The following is a 17,985-nucleotide window of genomic DNA, read 5'->3' on the forward strand; positions in this document are numbered from 1 at the left end:
AAGCAAAACTTGAATTTGCTGCGTACATGCAACTATTTACATAGCATTTACATCATACTCGGTATTGTAAGTGATCTCCAGGTGATTTAAAGTAAACAGGAGGATGTGTGTAGGTTATATGCAAATACTATGCCGTTTTATGTAAGGGACTTGAGCATCTTCAGATTGTGGTATCTGTGAGGTCCTGGAACCAATCCCCTGTGGATACCGAGGGACGACTGCATTCACTTCCACCCTAATATTATATTTGCAACTTTGCATTCTTTTTCTTAAACTGGACCCTGAAAATTGAATAAGCTTCTGGCCCTGCAACACTTGGATGCCCCCCAACTGAACCAGGCCAGGCCCCGGGCTAAATGCTTTACCAGCAATCTCTCAGGTAAGCCTCACAACAACCCTGTGAAGTCACTCTAGTATTATCCTCATTTTATGGTTATGAAAATGGAGGCTCAGAAAGGTTAAGTGACTTGCCCAGTGCCACACAGCATAAAGTGGTGGAGCCAGGGTTCAGGTCCAGAGAGTTGGCCTCCAGTGCCCACCCTTTTAACTCTTTTGTTCTCAGTAAACATGTGGGCTTACCCATGGACTAACCACCCATGTCTCTTTGCGACATCCTCTCATTTTGCCTTTCATGATTACCACTTAGCAATTGACCCAAAGCCAGCTAATCACAGGCTAGACTCACTGAGGGGCTAGCTTCTCCTTGGACCAGCTGGTGAGCATTGGCTCAACTCCTCTGCCATTTCCAGGTGCCTCCTGTGTGCCTGGTGTGGGAGCCTTCCGCACTCACCCCATCCTGTTCATCCCTCATCCTGGTCAGCACAGCGGCTTTTAGCTGAGGAAACTGAGCTTCAGCAAAGGCTGAGATCACTGGGCTCACCCACAAGGTGGGTGGTGTGTTTGAAAAGCAGACCCTCTGCCTCCCAGGCCCAGCTCTTGGCAGGGGGCTGGTGCTGGGGTTGAGGAGGGAGAATGCTGCTTTATCCTAAAACCTCTCTGAATTGGTGGGCATTACGGGGAAATGCTCCCTGTCGGAAGAAACATGTTATAGTTCGTGGGGGGAAAAAAGTGCATGGAGGGCTGTTTCCAGTTATGTTTTTCATTATAAGGGTCAAAGTAAACACAGATGGAGGAAAATAAGAGACAAGCTTCAGACTAAATATACAACTAGCTGTCGCTCCAGCCATCACAGATGGAATAACCTGTTCTCGGAGGGACGTCTTGTAGTGCCCTTTCTTGAATCCCCTTCAGGAAATCTGAAGCCTGGATCCAGCCAGCTTTTCCTTGCTGCCTGGCCCCGAAATCAGTGTGCAAGAGTTTTTCCAAGAGAAATAAGGGGAGGTAAATGAAGGGTCGGCGCTGCCCTGCGTCCACCCGCAACGCAGGTCCTGGGCCCCGAGACTCGCCCTCCTGCCCCCGCCATGGCACTTTGAGTCCTGCACAGAAAACCCCAGGCCGCAGCCACGCCCTGTGAGGTCCTGCCAGGGGCAGCAAACTAACAGGGACTGGACCAGCATCCCGCCAGCACCCACTTCTTGATCCGACGCCGGGGAGAGGAGGACGCTATCTTCTTCTAGAACTACCGAGGGGACCAGCGAGCAGTTAGGGGGAGAGCGGGGTTCCTCCCCCAGGGGCATCCATGCCGCAGCTGGCTCACAAAACCCCCAGTGACCCCGACAAGGCAGAGGTAAATCATTTCAACATGTCACGTACCTCATCATCTGCTTCTCTCCCCCCAGAGTAAAAGGCAAAACAACGAAGTTCTATTGAGCTCCGTTCTGCAGAAGGAGGCCGGGCTGGGAGGAAGGGAAGGTGCTCCGTTCCAACTCCTGTCAAAAGAATAAACAGCTGTTTCAGGAAGAGGGGGGCAGACGGATCCCGCAGCAGCAGTCAGGGCTTTGTTCCTTGCTGGCCCTGGGAAGTGGGCCGTTTATCAGGCCTGTTGACTCAGAGCTGCATGCCAAGGCAGAGACGTTCCTCTCTGGGCCCGGGAACGGCCCGGCCTCCCTCACCAAGCGAAACTACAGGTCCAAACTAGGGCTGGTGTTGCAGGAGGGAAGGCCACCACCCTTGGGAGAGACGTACAGGCCACCTGCGTCACCCGCTCCTGGGCGAAAATGAGAACTGTTCCGAACCCAAACAACCCCAAGTGACAGCTACCAGGAACAGCCGATGGAGGATTAAAAAGGAAGGAAAAAAAATGGAGAGGGGTGCCTGAAGGAGAGAGTCCTCAAGACTCCTGTTGAAATGCTACCTAAACATTCCTCCACATCGAGCCTCTCATCCACATCCTTTAGGCTTCGGAAGTTGTTTTGTTTGAGCGCTATTTTTATAGAATGTTCTGAGATCGCCCGCATTGCAAGCCGAGCTATAAGAACTTTAAAAGGTCACTGAGGCCCAACCCTGCTCTTTGGCTGAATAATGCTTAACCCTTCCCACACCCACCTCCTGCTCCCAAAATAGAACTTCCCAGCTGGAAGGGACCTCACAGCGGTGGATTTTCAAATGTTGAAACAGCAAAAGCTTTAAAAAAGAAAGCACATGAAGTCATTCTCAGAACCCCTATGTGAAACAGAGGACACAGGGAGCTGTGGCTGATGCAGGGAAATGAAGCTTAAAGCCCCCCTACCCATCCCTCCCAGGTGGCCCTGGACACCTCCTTGGGAGTACAGACTGGAAACTCCAGAGAGACCAAGGAGATGGGACCAAAACCAGACAGAAAGGGGCCAAGGACTGCCCCCAGCCTCCAAGGGGTGCCTAATCCAGCCTCTTCCTCTTGTTCTCCAGAGGAGATTTCACGGGCCCCTCCTCTGGGGGCATGAGCTAGTCGACCACAATCTTCAGGGTCTGGAAGTCCTGCTTAACTACTTACTTAAATCCTTCCTGCCGGCATCTACTACAGCTAAACCAGCCACATCTTACAACCCAGTTATTCCACCCAGGTCTATACCCCAAAGAAAGTACACATAAGCTCACCCAGAGACACGGACTGGGACATTCACAGTGCACCAAAAACTGGCAACGACCCCAAGGCCCACCATCAGACAGATCGGGTGTGATCGAGCATGGGAGCCCACGTACATCAGCGAGAAGTAACCAGCTACAGCCCCTGACATCAGCAGGATGAATCTCACACACACTTCTTTCTCACTGAGCGAAAGAAGGCCTGGATGATTCCATTCATTGAGCGTTCAAAAATAGGCAAAACCAACCTGTGGTGCTAGAAGTCAGAGAGGGGGGTGGTAGAGACTGGGAAGGGGCCCCGGGGGAGTTCCATGTTGTTTCCTGAGCCAGGTAGTGGTTACACAGGTGTGTCCACTTTGTGAAAATTCATCACAAATGTGCCTTCTCTGTGTGTATGTTAAGAGCAAAAGTGAACAGAAACCCTCCTGCTGGAAACTGCATTCTCTGGGGCATTCTGTCTTTCCCTGACTCTGGCTCTCAGGACACAGGGTCACAGATAGACCCTGCTTTTTTCCTTCTCTTGGGATGGACACTCCAATACCGAGCACCACGGAGCACCTCACTATGGGCTCAGGGAAGATCTGTTGCATTAAATGATCCAGGCATCTGTACTGTGGTCAGCAGGGAAGGGAAAGATGACAGCATTTGGAGGCTAAGGAGCTGCGCTAAGATAAACTGGTCCTCCAACAAGCAAGCACCGATCACATGGGTCTTCCATTTTACAGTTTACAAAGCAGCCTCTCTCCTTCATCTCAGTGAATACTCAGGCTCACCCACCCAGTGGTCAGGGAAGGGAGGGAGGCTCTGAGAGCCTCTGTGACTTGCTCGAGGTCACCAGCTGGTGGGTCTCATGCTACCCTTCCTCCTGAGCTGCCCCCGGGGGACACTCTACAGGTTAGTGGAATCAGAAGGTCCAGGTTGGTTAACCACAGCTCGACAGAGCATGCAAACCTGGAAGGCAGAAAATTCAACTTCCAGAGGATCCAACATGAAATTCCTCCTTCCCTGAAGCACAGACTCTCAAAACAAGGAAGCACATACTTGTGGTCAGTTTTTAATTGAGAGGCGGGGAACTGGAGCAAGGGAGCCTCAGGCCATGCTGTTCTGCTGATCAAAGGAGGCCAGAGGCTGTCCAGGTTAAGAGCCTGGCATCCCAGCCAGGCTGACTAATCTCATCACTCGATGGTCACCAAGGTCCCTTCCAGCCCTAACAGTCCACGGGCCTGTCAGATGACAGCCAGCGTTCAGCGCCTGTCCGTCTGCCACCCCCGAGTTAGAGGATCGCACAGCCTCAGAGCTGCAGCCAAGGTAGCTGTAGCCCAGGTGTGGAGGTGCCCTGGCTTCACATCCCAGACCCCTTCCGGCCTGGAATCACGAAGGATCAGATTCCCACCCTGCTTACCTCCGTGGAAGTGTGGGGATTAAGTGTTCTTGGCAAAGAATGCTACAGACACAGGAGTTTCAGGCTGCCACTGTTTGCTGAATCCTGAATGTGTTCAGGGCAGTTATAAAAGACATTCTCGCTGATGCTCGTGAGTGACGGAGCAATCTGGTTGGTTTCCTCTTCTCCGTGTTGGGGATAATCCTAATCCCCACCTCTCAGGGTAGGCGAGGAGCTTAGAGCACGGTGGTTCTGAATTTGGACTCTGGGCCCAGGCTGCCTGGGTTTGAGTCCTGGCTCTGCCCCGTATGCTGTGCAATCCTGGGCAATTTACTTAACTTCTCTGTGTCTCTGTTTCTACAGCTATAAAATGGGGATAATAGTACTTGTATGGTAGCTGGCACATGGTAAGGGTATAGAGATACCTATTAGCCATTATTGCAAGAATTAAGGAGATACTCCTTGAAAAGTGCTTGAGGTTCTCAATCACTGATAGTCTCTAGTGTTCAATTAATCCAAGGTTGCCGTTCCCTCGGTTTTACATTGGTGTATGAAATAAAAATTTTGATCACGTATTCCTCCAGGTTGGGGAAACGTGGGGAAGGAGAGGTTCCGGCCAGTGTTTCCATTACCATTAAGTATTGCCATACACCTGTGAGCATAAGTGCTGAAATGATCTTGGCGAAAGCCCAAGCAGTAAATAACTGCACTCAGGAGAGTTCGCACCTCTAAGTCTATTTCCTTGAGAAGAGCTGGAAAAATGAAATCATGATGACTCTTTCCAAGCAACACATAGCAAACCTTCTTGAGATGTGCCTCCATCCCACCTAGGATAGACTCCACCAAAGCCATGCTGGAGCGCTCCCCTTGCTTCCACAAGCTTCCGTCCTGAGCCTCAGCCACACCCCTTGTACCAGGAAGTCCCTCCCTGGGGCTAACCTTGGTTCTTCATGCTGTAGGTCAGACTCTTTCTGGAGAAGGAAGATGCTGGCTTTGTTGACAGCTTGGAAGGTATGAGGAGCTCCCACCGAGCAGCAAGGACTGGGTTCTGATGACAGCCTGGGCTTGAGCCCCCAATGCAGGTGGCTGGATTTCCCCAACCGAGGAGTCTCCCCTCCCCCTCTACCCTCCCCTGGTTCCTCTCACCGCTTCCTCAGGCTGATGGCCCCAGATGGAGGTGAAGAAGAGGCACCTGGTTGTTCTTATCACAATTGGGCGGTGGGTGCCCGGGGGTGCCCTCGACTCCCCTAGAATTCTCACCCTTCCCTGAATGGAGAGAGGCTTGAAGCCAGTAGGCCAGTGCCCTGCCTCAGAGCAGAACTGCTTCCTGAACAGGTGAGAAGCTCAGCGTCCCTCAAGGTCACAATCATGCCCTGTTTAGAGCCCACTGCTGTCTACAACGACCCATATACTTTTACACAACCCTAGGAGGGTAAGTAGGGTGAAGAGTACAGTCCCAAGTTATAAGGAAGGGAACTGAAGATAAAGTAAGAACCTTACAGAAGTGTATGGTCTGAGTCATTAACCCTGGAATGGAAGACAAGTTTAGGGTTTTTCCATGATTCTATCCCACCTTAACCTCTTATACCCCCGACGGTGGTGAAGCCAGACCAAACTGGGGATGCTAATGGATGTAGAAGAAGGCAGGGGCTGTGAACCAAATGCCACTGGAACCCAAGCGCTATTGGGGGGCGGGGGGTGCTTGTCTTCCATCTTGGTCACTTCTGGGTTTTCCCAGTACCTGGAACAGTACCTGGCGCCTGTTAGATGCTCAATAGATATATGTTGAATGAATGCTGAGTGAAAGCCAGGAGCCAGGTGGGCAGCAGAATTGTGTGAATTTGACCAGGTATAATGCAATAGGGAGTGATGGAGTCTGTGGTAAACTGGGGAACTTCTGCCCAAATCAGATCGAAATCAGATTTTAAAAAGAGACAAAAAGAAATTGGGAATTCCCTGGTGGTCCAATGGTTAGAACTCTGCGCTTCCACTACAGGGGGCCTGTGTTCGATCCCTGGTCGGGGAACTAAGATCCCGCAAGCTGCCCAGTGCGGCCAAAAATAAAAAAATAATAATAATAAGAGAAAAATAACTGCACCTAAACAGCACTTCTCTGATTACGGAATGTGATATATTGGCCACAGATGACTCCTTTTTTAAGGGAAATCGTTTTGTACCAGAAACTAAAAGTACTATTTGAACCCCTGCTCCGTTATCACCAGCCTGTGTGATGCAGGCATGTCCAGTTCCCTTCTCTGTGCCTCTGTTTTCTCATCTGTGGAGTGGAGGGTCCCTCCCAATTCCACTCTGCCCTGCCTGAGCCTGAATCTGGGGGTGCAGCTGTGAATCGGGCTCCTATAAAAATCTGACCAGGGGCATCTCAGAAGCCTTCATGGAGGAGGTGATGTGACTGGACCTTTTCAGGTGGGCTTCTCCTGCCTCCCAGGGACCTGGCACGTATGTCTGCACCGGCCCTCAGCCCTCTCTTCCTTCTCACTAAAGACAGGCTGGCAGGCAGCCCCGCCCTTCAGGATTTGTAAATCCTCTTCTGCTCAGGCCGGGTCCCCTCAGGAGGTCCTGTGGGGTCATCTTATGAACCAACCAGCTTTGGCTTTTGGAGGCAGGGGCCAGGATGCCACAGAACCTCCAAGGCACTCAGGAGCCCCACTGAACCCTCCCAAAGGAGGCCCCAAACACACCGGTGAAAGAAAAGAGGAAATGGGGCACAATTCTGGCCCCAAAACAGAGAAACTCAGCCAAGCAAAGAGAGGGGAAACCAGCTTTTTGAGAGAGGGGACTCTGAGTCTGGCAAAGCCACAGAGAACTTTCTCCCACCCTGGCTCACTGCAAGGCTGGGGTGAGGACTCAAGCTACCGTGCAGATAAGGAGGATAGGCAGGCCTGCCCCACTCAGCCCAGCCCAGCCCAGCCCCAGAAGCATTTCTTTCCAAAGAGCCTGTGGAAGGGGGTGGATTGCAGTGAAGAAAATGTTTTAAAAATTGAAGTCAAGACTAACAATACAACCAGATAAAAGAAAGCCCAAGAAAGTGCTTTCTAAATCCAATGACCTGCTTCCACCGGCCATGTGGCTCCAGGCACATTCTTTTCCCCATCTGGGCCTTACACCCCATGTGGGCGCTGACCAAGCTGAAGCAGAACTTTCCCAGGATCCCTATGGCTCCTTGGCGGGGACCCACATGGGCTCGGTGGCTGTGAAGGGCCTGTTCTCACTTGCTCTGCAAACCTGGCTGATGAATGTGCAGCTTTCAGAGCTCACCGCCACCTCCTCCGAGATCTGCTTCCCGGCGGGAGCTGATTCTCTCTCCCAAATTCCCACTGCCCTCGTGCGGCCTGCTTGGAGCACAGGTTGCTGAGCAAGTGTCCATCTCGCCCTCCATGTGCAAGCTCTCAAGGGCAGCAGGGAGCTCGGCTTTAACTCCAGGTCCCTGGTGGTCCTCACACAGGGTCCAGTACAGAGGCGGTCCTGAGGATCGGTGGACGGATGGACAGATGGATGGTATATTGGCTTGCTAGGGCTTCCGTAAGAAAGTACCACAAACTGGGTGGCTTAACACAACAGGAGTTTATTCTCTCACAATTCTGGAGGCCAGAAGTCCAAAGTCAAGGTGTTGGCAGAGCTGGTTCCTTCTGAAGGTCATGAGAGAGAACCCATCACGCCTCTCTCCTAGCTTCTGGTGGCTGCCAGCACCCTTTGGCGCGTTCCTTGTGACAGCATAACCCAACGCTCTCTACATCGTCACACAGTGTTCGTGTGTGTCTGTGTCCAAGTTTCCCTCTTCTTATAAGGACACCAGTCACTGGATTGGAGCCCACCCAAATCCAGTATGACCTCATCTTAGCTTGAGTCATCTGCAAAGAATCTATTTCCAAAAAAACTCATATTCATAGGCACTGGGAGTTAGGACTTGAACACATCTTTTTGGTAGACAAAATTCTACCCACTAGAGACAGTTATCCAAATAGCTATTGGTTGGGAGCCTGTAAACACTCGCAGAACCACCTGCGTATAATTACAGAGTCGAACGCAAAAGGTTGGAGGCGGGTGGGGAAGTGGAGGTGGTCTTGAGAGAGAGGAAAGTGGATGGAATCCTTAGAGCATCTCTATTTGATCAGGATTATAGGAAGAGGAGAAATGCCTCCCTGAGACAGGCTCTGTGGGATGCCCAGTAGAGATGCTGCAGGTCAGCCAACATTCAGCTCTGGGCAACATAGAGATGTGAGTGGATAAGATCACCCTAGGAGGGGAAGGATGTGAAAGAAGAGGGGGCCCCCGGGGCAGCTGGCATCAAAAACCCATGGAAGCCTGGAGCTGGGTACCAGATTGCAGTGTCGAGGAAAGAACCTCAGGCGAGGAAGTGACGTCAGTTGAGTGCAAGGACCTCTTGCCAGCAACTTGCCTTGGGAAGGGTTGGAGAGAGGGTCCAGTTAGAGAAGCCATGGAGAAAAAGGGAAATACTCCTGAGTACACTGCTGACGATGGGAAACCCCTGATGAGACAGAGCCATGGAGAGGAGGGTTTGAAGGTTCAGAGGAGGGAAAGGACAGGTGCTGAAGAGCATCCCCTCAGGGAGGATGGGGGTGGGGACGCCAACAAGACAGGCAGAAGGTGCTTCCCCTTGTGCAAAACGTGAGGAAACAGGGGACTTCCCTGGTGGCGCAGTGGTTAAGAATCCGCCTGCCAACGCAGGGGACACGGGTTCGAGCCCTGGTCCGGGAAGATCCCACATGCCGTGGAGCAACTAAGCCCGTGCGCCACAACTACTGAGCCTGCGCTCTAGAGCCCACGAGCCACAACTACTGAAGCCTGCGCGCCTAGAGCCCGTGCTCTGCAACAAGAGAAGCCACCACAAGGAGAAGCCCGCGCACCACAACGAAGAGTAGCCCCTGCTCGCTGCAACTAGAGAAAGCCCGCGCGCAGCAACGAAGACCCAACGCGGCCAAAAATAAAAATTAATTAATTAATTAATTACTTTAAAAAAGTGAGAAGACAGGATAGGTGAGTTGGTAACGTGGGGGGATAAAGTGGGAAGTTGACAAGCTCCAATCCAGAGCAGCTGAAGTGGGGTTGGGGGAGGGGGACAGAGAAGCTGCAGGGCCGTGCAGAATCCTGTCACCTGGCGCCTTGTATCTGAGGAATCTGCATTTCCTCCTGAAGGTGCTGGGGAGTCTCTAAGCAAAGAGAGTTACATGATTCGCTTTTTAGGAGAATTCCTTGGCTGCAGGGTGAGGGTGGGTGGGAGAAGTTAAATCTCCAGCCAGGGGGCCCAGCCAGGAGGCTGCTGGCCAATGTCCAGGGGAAAGAGTAGAGACCTGACGCCATGGGGTGAGCTGGAAGACAAGAAAGAAGTGGCATCTTGAGATCTTGGGTTACAGGAACTAAATTCTCTTTCAAAATTTGCTTCACTGTCACCTTCTTGGAGAGACTGTCCCGGATTTAAAATTACTTTCGTTTTGTATCAAAGTGTGGATCAAACAACCAGCAGCACCAGCATCACTTGGGAGCTTGTTAGAAATGCAGAGCCTCAGGCCCACCCAGCCCTAATGAATCAGGATGCCCAGGGTGTGGCCCAGGAATCTGTCTGCAAGAGGCCTGCCGGTGATCTGGAAACCGAGCTGGTTCCCAGGTTTCTGGTGGAAGTAGGAGAGTGGATGGTTGACTGAAAAATAAAGTGGAGGGGTTGGGAGGAGGGGAGGCTGGTGAGTTCTGTTCTAGAAGCGTTGAGTTTGAAGAACCTGCAGAAGCCAGCTCAGTAATGTTGTCCTAGACAGAGAGCCTGGGCAGAGCCCGATTTGGGAGCTGCCAGCGTCAGGCAAGAGCGGGCAGGTCTGCTGTGCGCTGAGGGAGGGGAGCATGGAAAACAGAGCAGGGCATCCTTAATGGACACCGCCCTGAAACCTGAGGGGCAGAGCAGAGAGGCAGGAGGAGAGCCAGGCGCAAAAGTTGTCAACAATGCTGGAAGTGAGAGAGTGGCATGCACTTACATACACTACCAAATGCAAAACAGATAGCTAGTTGGGAAGCAGCCGCATGGCACAGGGAGATCAGCTCGGTGCTTTGTGACCACCTAGGGGGTGGGATAGGGAGGGTGGGAGGGAGACGCAAGAGGGAGGTGATGTGGGGATGTATGTATATGTATAGCTGATTCACTTTGTTATACAGCAGAAACTAACACACCATTGTAAAGCAATTATGCTCCAATAAAGATGTTAAAAAAAAAAAAGAATGCTGGGATTAGCCCCATCTGAATTCTCAGCTCAACTCCACCCGCCGACACTCCTCTGGCTGCCTCTGGCCTCACTTGCCCCCGGAAGAGGGAAGGCTGTGGAGGGAGGGTCGTGTTCCCCGGGCAAGGGTGCTGCTGCCTGAGAATCCCAAGGAGTGGGATTGCCAGGCAAACGAGGGGTGGCAACAGACAGAGGTCCTGTCCCCCGCTGTGCCTCCAACTCTGAGCAACTCCCTGTGTGTGCCTCGCTGTTTCCCAGCCCCCTCCCCAATCAGATGAAAAGGTGGGGCTGGTGTCTCGGACTCTGCATCGCATGCCAGCTCTGGGGGCTCATGGCACCCTTCATGCCCAGCCACGGGCTCTCAGCGAATAACCCCCACAGAGGAGCAGTTGGTGCGTTCAGAGCATGTGATGCGGCTCCAGAAACCAGAGTCAGAGAGGAGATCACAGCCTTTGGGCGGAGGGAGGGCACTCTGGGGAGGGAGCCGGGAGCCCGAGCCAACAGGCGTGCTGAATCCAGAGCTCTACCTGGTTCCCATCAGAACAGCTGAGCAGTCAAGGTCTAAAGAAGACTCCTTCCCCCTCAGCCAAAATAGGAGGCCCTGGAACCAGCAAGGGGCCGTTTCATGTGGGAAGAAGTGAAAGTTTTCAGGGACCCCTGCCTGTTTCCTGTTCTCCCTCCTAGAAGGAGATCCCCCCTCTCAAGGGGCCAGCTCCCAGTCGCAGCCTGTTGCCCCCGTTTGCTCCCCTGGCTGGCCGACAGCACAGTCTTCCAGGTGACATGAACAGTGGCATAAACAAGTCACTCTCATCCAAAGGAGTTCAAGTCCCTCAGGCTTTTACGCCAGTGGTAATCTGTCAGCTCTCCTCTCCCGCTGTCCTGCTAGCCCAACCTCCCTCCTAAAGGTGGTCACACCATTTACAGCATCCATGGCGGACAGCCTCTGCCTGAAGCCTTCTAGTGAGGGGGAACTCACCACCCACCCGAGTAGTCTGGTTCATCTCTGGACTTTTCTGATTGTAAGACACATCTTTTCAGTGTGGAACTGAGCTCTGCTTCCCAGAATGTTATTATCAATAACAAGGACTGCCTTTCATTTACATACACCATCTCATTTAATCCTTTCTACAATCACTAATGAGCCCTCCATTCCCCAGACAGGGAATCTGAGGCTCCGAGGTTGAGTCACACAGACCAGCAGACAGCAGAACCAGTAAGTTCTACCTGTCCGTGTAGCCTTGCCTTTCCCATTCACCCTAACGGCTCCTCAGAGATAGGACCCCTGACTCTTTCCTCTCCAAGCAAAACATCATCTTCCCTGGCACACTTCAGGAAAGCCGTGCCCACAAGCATTTATTCCATCAGTAAACACTTGGAGGACATTTACTCAGTCCTGGGACTGTTGGGACTGGGGTGGGCACAGAATGAATCACATCCACTGCCTGCGCTTGTCAAGCCCAAGTCTGGTGAGAGGGACATGTGTGCCCACAAATGCCAAGTGCTCTCTGCGGACCTCGGCTACTGCCATTGTGTTAACCAGGCTAGGGCTGGCACAGAGCCAGGGCTGCATAGGTGTCCCCTGGCGGAAGTCACTGCTCCTCTCTACCCCTTGTCTTGTTCTTCTGTTTTGTTTTACCATCCTCCTGTTTTTGACATCTGGGCTTTGCCTTTTCACAGCAACCCTTCCTGGTGTGGGTAGTTTCTCAGAGCCTGTAAAATCAAGGTGCTTTCCCTAGGACAGTTCTGATTTATGCTTGTCGTGGATCAGTTTTCAGGTCAATGTTTTAGTGCCCCCTTTCACTCTCAAAGGTGTGTAGGTCTGGGGGATAAATCATAGGGTCACGCTATGTAAAAACTGTTCAATAAAATAAAGAGGGTTCAATGAAGTCCCCTCGGACCCTCTAGGATGCAGAGCTTGTGTTTACTATCAACCGGTGCCTTAGGATACCCGCTTCAGCAGCCAGACTCTTTTCTGAGGCCGCTTGTGGTACAAGAGGTGGTACAAGCCGAGTCCCTCCAGATGCATTTCTGCCCCCACCCCCAACTTGTCCCCCTTAGCGCCTGCAGCTGGGATCATCTCAGCTCACCCTGCTTCCCCTGTGTAGGCTAGGAGGTATTAAGAGTCTAAGAATTTACTGAAAAATCCTGAGGTTGTTTTTGTCTCGGGCTTCTTTTTTTTCCCCTCCACTAGATTTTTTTCTTGTAATAAGTTGAGCGTAAAAGGCCTTCCAAGAAATAATCTCTAATGATGACATTCTAGGAACCTAAAGTGGGAAGCTAAAAAACAACAACAACAGCTACAAAACCAAAAAACAACCTCTTAATGGAGCCCACAATGGAGATGACTTTTTCTCTGCCTGTTCTTGGGATGAGCCAGGCCTGAGTTCAAATTCCAGCCCCGCTCCCTACTTTCTTGCTGTGTGGCCCTGGAAACGTCACTTCACATTCTGAGCCTTGGTTTACTCACCTGTAAAATAGGGATAATAATTCCTTACTCCTTGAGTTGTTGAAAGGATGAACAGTAACATCTGTAAAGTTCCTGGTACCTCATAGGTACTTAGGAAAAGGCAACTTGTATTATTATCACTGGTTCCTAAGAGACAAGCACTGTCCCCGCCTCATCATAGCAGCAGGAGGCCGTACAGCATAGAGGTTAGAGCCTGCACTTGAGTGAGCCCAGCCTGGGCATTGACTAAGTGTGTGGCCTTGGGTGAGTCACTTGACCTCCTGGGACTTGATTTCTCTCCTCTGTAAAATGAGAATAACAATTTTCCTTTTAGACCATCTTAAATGAGATAGTGCACATCAAGCGCTTGGTATAAGGCCTGATGTTGGAGCAAGTGCCCAATAGACAGTAGCTACTCAATTCCTAATGACGATTATTCCAGAACTCTCCACCTCACAGGCTCCAGCACCACCTGCTCTGTGTCAAACAAGGACTTGTCCTCATGTCCTAAAAACAACCAGCTCTTCCTTTGCACGGGGCATTTAGGAGGCCTCCCGCTTGCTGGAGCCTCTGACACAGCCCGTGAGGCAGGATAGGTCCCTGCATACAGAGGGAGTCTGGTGACTTGCCCAAGGTGGGAAGCTGGGTTTGGGTAGAGCCCAGAATTTCTTCAACCTCCTCCTGTCCCAAAGGAAGTCTGCAAATCACTGATTCAGAGTTGAAGGGAATGATGTGTTCGTTTGTTCATTCATTCATTAAGCAAATACTTATTTAATGTCAACACTGGCACCTACCAAGTGCTAGGCACTGTCCAGGCTGCTAGGTCGACAAGGATTAGCCGATATGGCCTCCCTCGCACGGAGCTCAGTGTAGTGGGAAGTGGAGCCCAGAATCCAACTCTCATGCCACCACATACATCCTGCAACCGAGGTGAGTGTCCTGTGACAGCAATGAGTCACCTCCTTACTCCAGGCTCCACGGACTTCTGGCGGACTCAGAGAGCAATCTCACCTGCCTCTTCGCCCACGTGGCTGCAGGAACACCCCCGCCACCCAGGGTCACTCTCCTTTCAAGCCTGGCCTCAGTCTTCTGAGCTGCTTCATTTTATAGATGAGAAAACTGAGGCACCAAGGCAGGGAAATAACTTATCCAGGGCCACTCAGCAATGAAGTGAGGAGGCTGGGGCTAGTACCCAGGTGTCCGGCATCTCTCCAGGACGAGGACGAGAAGCCTCTTAACTACAGCATAGGAAATCAAGAACTCAGGGAAGGGGCTGAGGGCTGCAGTCAGTAGTCTTCTCCCAGAGTTTCCTTATTTATGCCCAAGAAAACCCCAAAAGCCTCTGCCAGGGATGGCCATGTCTCTGTCCTTCCCTCTCCCTTCTACCCTCACTGCTCTTGAACGATTTTGGATGCCACGATGGGACACAGAAATGCAACTGGGAAAAGGTGAGCTTCATAGGGAAAAGGTGAGCATCATGTGTGGACTGGAGACAAGTGAAGCATCCAATTCAGAAAGAACATCCCTCTCATAAACATCAAATAGCTCAGAAACGGAGGGAGAACGCCTAAATATGTGCCACACTTACAAAACGTCATATGGGTCTGTGATGAAGAATGTGGTTTGCGAACCCCAGTTCAATACCATTGCCTCTGCCTTCCCTGTGCGTTTAGCACCTGGAGCTCCCAGCAGGTATCACCTGCCCTCTTCAGGGCTGCTGCCTTCTTCACTGAGCTTCTGCTTTTTATTCCCCCAGAGAGGCTGGCAGCTGCATGTGCCTTTTTGTTCTGCTTAGCACTTGGGGCTATGAAGTGCCTTTGGGGTTTTTCCTCTCTGGGTGTGGTTTCCTAGCACTCACAAAGTACAGCCTACAGCCCACTCTGTCTGTGCCACCCGCCTGGTTATCTCAGCTTGCAGAGTTGACTTAGCACACTAAGCAAAGAAAGGAGTAGCCTACCTGGGGTACTCGTTAATGCTGTTCTACTAAATATTTCCTGCTCTCCACCTTCATGGTAGGCTTTCATTTCCTGGTCCCCTTGTGATTGAGTAGGGCCATGTGACTAGTCCGATCAATAAGATGTGAGATGGCCCAAGCATTTAATTGCCAGTGGAAGACCCTCTAGGGCTCTCTTTCTCAGTGCCATGAAGTACATTCAAGGAGGTAACTGCTCCATCAGCCTGATTCCTTGAATGAGGAACACAGCCCCCAGCTGACCCAAGATGCTCATATTAACTAAAGTAAGAAATAAACCTTTAGGGAATTCCCTGGTGGTCCAGTGGTTAGAACTCTGTGCTCTCACTGCTGAGGGTCCAGGTTCAATCTCTGGTTGGGGAACTAAGATCCCACAAGCTGGGAGGCACAGCCAAAAAAAAAAAAAGACAAACCACCTTTATGGGTTTGGCCCCTAAGATTCAAGGGTTGTTTGTTACTGCAGCACACCGTACTCCATCCTGACTGATACACTGCCCATCTCACACAGAGTAGGATATTCTCTAGATAATAGTCTGCCCTCTTCCCTACAAAAATCTTTACCCTCCTCTTCAGTGAGAGCCTTGCATAAACAAAGGAAAATGAAGTGGAGGCAAGAGCGTCTCTCCAGTGTCCTGTAGAAATTTTTTCCTCCTTAGGTTTCAAAGATGGGTGAAGATTCAGCTACATTTGAAAGGAATGAGAAGGAAGTTCAGCGTGTTGTCTTCTGTGGCTTCCCTTTCCTATGAGATAGGACGCTAGGTCACTCATGAAAACGTCTTGCAGGCTTGCCACGTGACAGCCACCCAGGTTAGGAGCAGATGCCTTGGGCACTGGGAGAGAACACTGACCAGGAATGAGGACATAGGGTGCCAAGCAGCTCTGCAACCCTGCTGGGGTTGTAACCGAGCCAGCCACACCAGCCCAAGGACAGTGGCAGGGATGGCAACTGGCTGGATTCCTCCCCAGTTAGGGACTGTCTGGCCGGGGTGGGCGGCGGTGAGGGTGGCTAGAAAGACAAGGAGGGGATGTGGTTCAAGGAAATGAAGGATGTGTGATTTAACTGGCTGATCATGGGAGGGAAGGAGGTGGCGCTCACAGCATCCCTGTAGATTCTACTGTATTCCCATTTTACAGGGAGGGAAACCAAGGGTCAGAAAGGTGATATCTCTTGCTCAAGCTAAGGATCAGAGCCAGAACTAATCCAAGTCTGGCTGACACAAAAGCTTAGCCGCCACCCAGCACTCTTTCAGCCGGAAGACATTTCACTCCCTCTGAGCTCCCCTTAGCCCCTTGTCAGGCTTCTTTTCTGCACCTTTACGTCTACCTTTAATTACTTACATATAATTATATATATCTCAGTCCAGACTGTGAGTTCCTGAAGAGCAGGAATCTGTACCTTATATAATAATAATAATAACAACAGCAACAAAGCAGGAACAGCAGCATATGCTACTATTTCTTGAATGCTGAGCTGGGTTCTAAGCACTTTACACTCATTATTCAATTCTCACTAAGCTCTCTGAGAGATAGGTACTGGAATCATCCCCATTTTACAGATGAGGAAGCACCTCAGTTTGGTTGAGCTGAAATTCAATCCCTAATATTAATATTGGGTTGGCCAAAAAGTTCGTATGGGTTTTCCGTAAGATGGTATGGAAAAACTTTTTGGCCAACCCAATATTTTAATAACTATAGTTCAATTTGAGTCTTTCTCTCTCTAATCCTATTCATTTTATTTTTCACATTTAAAACATTCCCAGAAGGAGTCTACAGGCTCCCCCAGATGCCAAAGGAGTCCATAAAGGAGCACAATAAAGGTTAAGAACCCCTGCAGAGGCAGATGCCAGGATTCCAGAGGCTGGGTTCTGTCCCGCATTGTCCCATAGAACCCAGAGTTCCTGGCTGGGATGGGGTAAGAGACCCTATACCATCTTCATGCAACAGTGGGGAGTGAATAGAAGTTACTTTATCCCATCCCCACAGCATAAATACATAAATAACCTAACTACTTTGATTTCAGCAGTGTGAGCCCGTGTACAACATTCATCATAATAAACAAAGCACCTGTTTCCCCAATTTAAAAAAAACTATTTTTAGCATCCCACGTGCTAATTAGAAAAGCATCAGTTGTTGATCACAAATTAGGACAACAGGAGGGCTTGTAGCAGCCACCTCTGGATAGAATGCTGGCTGGCTCCGCCCCCAGACAGTCCCTATTAGATTTGCTTTCTTAGCTTCTGAGCACTGGCTTGGTCCAAGCAGCACTCACATAATATCCCATGTTGTATATGTTGAAGTTTTATATTTTATAAAACTTTTTGAAACTAGAATTTACTGAATTCCAGGCATCCAAACATGTACACTGAATCATAAGCAAGGCAGAGCTCTCTGGATTTCCGAAAACCAGGGCTATTATGGGAGTCAGGGATAAGGTAGTTCATGGGGCCAGTGCTCAGTGCTGAGCCTCAGGACACCCGGGTGGCAGTCTGGCACTGCCCCAATGGGCTGTATGACCTTCCATAAATTGCAGGCTCTATCTGGGCCTCGGTTTTCTTATCCTCCAAATATGGGGCTGTACTAGATCCAAGTCCAGCCAATAAACAATAACAAAGCACCCACTCTATGCTTGGTACTGTGGGGAATGCAGAGATTATACAAACTCCCTAAGGAGCTGACATTCTAGTCAGGGAGCCAGGCCTGGAAGCAATTAGCTATTATGCACGACAGAGAGATGTAAGTGTGAGTGGCTGAGTGGGGATGGAAGCCCCGTGTTGTGTTCTGGGGCCACAGAGGAAGGACTAAGCCATGGTGTACGGGCTGTGTAGCAAGGCTTCAAAGAGGAAAAGGCTACGTTTGAAGTGGGGCTCAGAGGGTGAGTAGGAGTCTGGTGGGTGGGGAAGGGCACTTGGGTCGAAGAGCCAGCATCTGCAAACGCAGGGGCTGGAAGGCGAAGACCCCCAGTGGAGCCCAGTGTGGA

The 17,985-nt window shown here is 50.8% G+C and overlaps 1 protein-coding gene across 3 annotated transcripts in view; it reads right to left on the reverse strand.

Annotated features, from left to right (window-relative positions):
- The window catches only part of GGTA1 (glycoprotein alpha-galactosyltransferase 1 (inactive)), a 63,317-nt gene that overhangs the window by 28,542 nt on the left and 16,790 nt on the right, over positions 1–17,985 (reverse strand). For all 3 annotated transcript variants that reach the window (XM_059925521.1, XM_059925520.1, XM_059925519.1), the window contains exon 2: positions 1,714–1,829. The gene's annotated coding sequence lies outside the window, so the exon portion shown is untranslated. The remainder of the gene's footprint in view (positions 1–1,713; positions 1,830–17,985) is intronic.

Source organism: Balaenoptera ricei, chromosome 6 (assembly GCF_028023285.1).
Source record: "Balaenoptera ricei isolate mBalRic1 chromosome 6, mBalRic1.hap2, whole genome shotgun sequence".
NCBI classification, from domain to species: Eukaryota; Metazoa; Chordata; class Mammalia; order Artiodactyla; family Balaenopteridae; genus Balaenoptera; species Balaenoptera ricei.